The sequence below is a fragment of the Limulus polyphemus genome, unplaced genomic scaffold (genome assembly GCF_000517525.1).
Source record: "Limulus polyphemus unplaced genomic scaffold, Limulus_polyphemus-2.1.2 Scaffold1264, whole genome shotgun sequence".
Taxonomy (NCBI): domain Eukaryota; kingdom Metazoa; phylum Arthropoda; class Merostomata; order Xiphosura; family Limulidae; genus Limulus; species Limulus polyphemus.
The window spans coordinates 177,030-183,010 of NW_013666874.1; positions in this window are offsets into that span (position 1 = coordinate 177,030).

The following is a 5,981-nucleotide window of genomic DNA, read 5'->3' on the forward strand; positions in this document are numbered from 1 at the left end:
GCTTAGTAGACGTCTGGGGATAGTAATGTATAACTTACATCAAGGTTTAAAACTAAATGATCTAGCTTAGTAGACGTCTGGGGCAAGTAATGTATAACTTACATCAAGGTTTAAACTAGATGATCTAGATTGGTGGACATCTGGGGCTAGTAATGTATAACTTACATCAAGTTTTAAAACTAAATGATCTAGCTTAGTGGACGTCTGGGGATAGTAATGTATAACTTACATCAAGGTTTAAAACTAAATGATCTAGCTTAGTGGACATCTGGGGCTAGTAATGTATAACTTACATCAAGGTTTAAAACTAAATGATCTAGCTTAGTGGACGTCTGGGACCAGTAATGTATAACTTACATCAAGGTTTCAAACTAAATGATCTAGCTTAGTGGACATCTTGGGCTAGTAATGTATAACTTACATCAAAGTTTAAAACTAAATGATCTAGCTTAGTGGACATCTGGGACTAGTAGTGTATAACTTACATCAAGGTTTAAAACTAGATGATCTAGATTGATGGACGTCTGCGGTTAGTAGTGTATAACTTACATCAAGGTTTAAAACTAAATGATCTAGATTGATGGACGTCTGCGGCTAGTAGTGTATAACTTACATCAAGGTTTAAAACTAAATGATCTAGATTGGTGGACGTCTGGGGCAAGTAATGTATAACTTACACCAAATTTTAAAACTAGATGTTAAATACTGATAGATGTTGTACACAATACCTTAACATAGCCATGTTGCAATCAGAATATCTTCCTGTGATGTAAACACGTGTTTAATGGAGAATACGATCGATGTTTAATCTCGGGTATGAAGTGTGTGGGCCGGGCATGTATAAGCGTTTAGATGCCCGAAACGTGAATCTGAGTATTTAGAGTTCGTGTCTCGAAGCAGCAAAAACGCGACCTTCGTGGGTGCATAATGAGGATGAAGGGATAATCCTCAATATTCGGCCAGGCAACAGTAGCTGAAGAACGAACAACGAACCATGTGATCTTAACGATAAAATAAAATACATTTTTCATAGCATGATGTGTGTAGAATATCGGCATGTTACATAATATGACTATTCTATTTACAGAAGAGTAAAGCGTTTTCACAGCTATTCGTTTTACATATTTACAGTTCGATAGGTTTAATTTTTATAATAGTTTAAGCCGTTTTTTTCTGATAGGATGTCTTAAAATTCTTATGTTTTTGTAGTTACTTTCAGCTCTTTAAATAAATCATTTGAAAACATGAAAACAATAACAATGACTTAGATTACTCAAATGTTCAGTAAATTCCACGTTCTTAGAGATTCATTATTTATTCATTTTACGGAACATATAAATGTAAACATGCTGGTTTTCACCCATGTTTTTTTTTTGTCATCATATTATGATACAAAGTTTCTGTAATTCATATTGAACTTTAAAAACTGATTATTTCAAGTTCATTAAAAGCTTTTGACATTTTTGAAATCCAACATATATAACTGGATTAGTTTCCTTTTTATTATCATGTATTTGTTTTTAAGCACATGTTCAAGACCGTTTTCTATACGTTAGTTCTCGTTCTTCTCTTATATATTAATGTAAAAACCATTCAACAGGGGAAAAAAAAATGTTTACATAGCCTTGCTTCAAAATTTCAATTGGAAACTATAAAATCACTAATTGTAATTCTGCATATTGTAAGAAGAGAAAAAATTTCTAAAGCGTATCGTCTAGGAACACTTTACAGCTAACTAGCTGATTCTTTGTAGGTTATTTCGATTTGCATGTGTTCTATACATTTTTTAATAACAGGTATTGATATATAAAACGTCAATAGGCGAATGACTTGGGATTCTTTTTTATAATTCTCAATATTTTATAGAAATGAAAAAAAAATCGATAAAAATAATTTCACGAACGTGGTACGATAGGTTTTTTTCGAAGTACCAAACCATATTGACATAACACACGATGCTATTTAATTAAGAAAGAAGACACACAAAAATGCACGGAATCCAGCTCTCGAGCTCTAGGGTTATTTTCTTAGCAAGGTAAAGCAGAGAAGCAATCTTCCATAGTTATGTAACGAAAGAGAATCTAGATTATATTGACTTTAAATGCTGAAATTCTCAACAACATGTTTCCAATTAATTTCTTGCTGACAAAAAGTTCATATAAATAACAAAAGACCAAGCTGACACTTTTTTCATTTGGGTAAAGCCCAACAAATTATATAAAATGAATTAACTCAAGTCTAAACAGCTCCTCCTAAGCTCTGGTTCGCATTTATTAAACATTTTAAAAACACCTCTATAACGCCCCCAAGTGGCACAGCGGTATGTCTGTGGACTCACAACGCTAGAATCCGGGTTTCGATACCCGTGATGGGCAGAGCACAGATAGCCCATTGTGTAGCTTTGTGCTTAATTACAAAACATATCTATAAAATTCGTTAATTATTTTATAGAACTCTATTTCTTTGTGGATCTTTTCGATGATAAAAAAGTTTACTTCCAAAATATTTAGTGGCGTGTTGTTGTTGTTGTTGTGGTGTGGTGTCCATCTTTTATGAACAAGAATTCTTGGAAATCATGTTTTTAAAATGTAACCAAATAGCTAAAACTTTTAAAGCATAATTACTTTTATACGTTTATTTTAGCACATCAAAATAAAACTGTCACTATTTATTTATTTTAGTATCATGAAATATTTATGGAAAAAAGTTATATTTAGAAACACTTTTAATGTTTTTCTTTTTCTTTATGATCAAACTTGGGTCTTCCTCTGTGTCTGACGCTCTAAACTGACATATTTAAATGGCATCTGTTTCATTGTTTTTAATATATATATATATATATATATATATATACAGAAAGTCCACATCAAACATTCATCCTATCTCTATCTGTTTCTAAATGCTTAAAAACAATTACCTCTAGATTAACACAGAAAACTTGTATCACAGTTGTTGATTACTTAAGCCTAAATTTTGTTTGTCATAGGGGGCGCCTAGTAACATATCAGTTTCTCTATAAAATGCAAAACAAGATATTGAAAATTATGTAATTAATCCTACTAATTACTGCCGGAGTCTCCTATGTGTTTTTTCATGAACATTTAGCGATTTCACTCAACTTGTGGGGTCTTTTCTCTACATTGTGTGATGTAACAGGCCAAAACGCTAAATTACTGAACATGCTAAATATATAACACCCGCTAGTAATAAACTGTATAAAAAGGTAGATAGAATATTTTTCAGTGATTTGTGTATTTTCAGGCAGAATGTTTGAAAGGGAGTTCTAGTCTGTATGAACCAGAATCAGCATAATGCGGGGATCTGGGGGCATGCCCCCCCAGAAAATTTGTAAGATTATTAAATCTGGAAGCAATTTTGCATGAAATATAACTTAAACACTTGCATGGTTGTTCACATAAAGTCCACAAACATCCATTGAAAAATCAACAAATCATCATTCTGTTGTAACACTGCATGGGGGGCTAAAATTAGATTAGCATAAATATCTATGTTTTATTATAGCAAAGTACTGTATTGTCTACATGTAGAGTAGTTATTGATTGTTAAAGTATATTACTAATTTAAACAACTCTGTACAATAATAGTATATTAGCTATTTAAATCGTCGGCTATCATATACATACATGTATGTACCACTGAAATAACATGTTAACATGCTCCATTCTTCTGGGGTGCTTTTCCATAAATATCTTACATACAGTTTCAATGTTGATAGCAGTGTCATAATTAATATGTGTTAAAGCTAAGCAGTCAGACAGTATCTGGGACCTGTCCTGGAGAGGTATAGAAAACAATTGTCGCAAATCTTCCCTGGTATCAGAGATAAAAAAAACTATTGTTTAAGCCTTGGTGGCATAAGTTTCTGAATTGATGTTGCCTGCTTTACATGTGCATCAAATATGGAGGAAAGATTACTAATCAAGAACAGGAATGGTTAACGTAATCCTCCACGGAACTATATTCTGTATTTACACGTTGGGCTTGTCGTTGACTAGCTTGTGGCATGCTAACATTAATATTAGATTTGTTTACAATAATACTGTTGTGTTTGAAGATACGATGTGAATAATCATCTATGTTCACTCTTAGCGAAGTCAGTTCTTTAGAGCATTGTTCTATTAGGGAAACACAGAAAACAATAAAACTTCAAATCTTGTCCTCCTGTGGATTAGCGGTAAATTTCTAGACATACATCGCTACAATATGGGGTTCAATTTCCTGTGGTGGACAGAGCGCTGATAGCCCATTGTGTAGTTTTGCGCTAAGAAAACCAACAACAATTACTTCAAAGTTTCGACTCGTAAAATATTATACTCGAACCCACGAATTTAACTCGTTAAGCGATTGCAATGGTATACCAGAGGACTTGAACTTCGTCATGTGTAATTTGTACAATTTTGAGTTTTTCAACATTCAGTGTCGATTGCAATGGTATACCAGATAACTTGATCTTGATCAAGTGTAATTTGTACAATTTCGCGTTTTTCAACATTCAGTGTCGATTGCAATGGTATACCAGAGGACTTGAACTTGGGCAAGTGTAATTTGTACAATTTCGCGTTTTTCAACATTCAGTGTCGATTGCAATGGTATACCAGAGGACTTGAACTTGGGCAAGTGTAATTTGTACAATTTCGCGTTTTTCAACATTCAGTGTCGATTGCAATGGTATACCAGATAACTTGATATTGATCAAGTGTAATTTGTAGAAGTTCGCGTTTTTCAATCACGTGACAAAATTCCCGGGTAGTCGTCATATTGCAGTAAAGAAAAGGTTCTACATATGGAGTGATAATTTAACCAATCACATAATATTAAGCCTCGGTATTCGATCTTTTACAACCTTTTAACGTTTGAAAGCGCTTTACAGAAAAACGGTGGGGTTCACGTATGATCGTATATCAAGCGTTCAATAAATCTCCTGAAATTGGAATATAACAGTACTTCAAGGAGGCGTCGAAGTTATTTTTATTATGAACTTTTCTAAACTCACGATGAATTTTCGATTGCAAATGGTATTCATCATATGCCCTCGGGTGATAGCCTAAGTTGCAGAATCTTCAATCACATAAACCCAGTTTTGAAGCTTTTCTTTATTTAGTTTCTAATGTGTTGATATCGAAGCTGCTGCCGTTTTTACTTATATTTACATAACCTCGAAACTTTTGGGTTTGTCTTTCATTGTACTTTCGAGAGCACTTGAGACATTATAACGATAAAATTCGGGTTTCGATCCCCGCGGTCTACACAGTGCAGATAACTTATTGTGTTGCTTTACCACTGGGGGAGGGTGCTTTTCTCACCGTTAGATCTAATAATACTTGTATGTATTCCTAGCATTGCATCAGTTTCAGTACTCCCAATAGAATATTATCATCTGCATTATCTTTGTTACACCCAAAGATTGCTAATTTGACTGAAAGATAAAGCTTGCGATTTGATAATGCATAATACGAAGTTTCATTACCATTACACTAACTACTGTAAGTCAATGTGACTAATAGCTAATTTATTTGTCGATTGTTTCACTGCTCGCAGTATATTTAAGGTTCTACAGTTAAATATATAGAAGATCAAGATTTAACTTTATATATATATTACAGTAATAAAAGTAAATATGAAAACATTGGTGAAACAAATCGCAAGAGAAAGGTTCGTTTCATAGAATCATATAAGCTTAATTAGGTCCACAATAGTCTGATTCGTAATGATAGTTTGTAAAAATGTACCTGATTACATTAGTATTTGACGTGTGAATTCGATTTTTAAAAGCAGGATACTTGGTCAGAATGTTTTAAAAGCAGGATACTTGGTCAGAATGTTTTAAAAGCAGGATACTTGGTCAGAATGTTTTAAAAGCAGGATACTTGGTCAGAATGTTTTAAAAGCAGGATACTTGGTCAGAATGTTTTAAAAGCAGGATACTTGGTCAGAATGTTTTAAAAGCAGGATACTTGGTC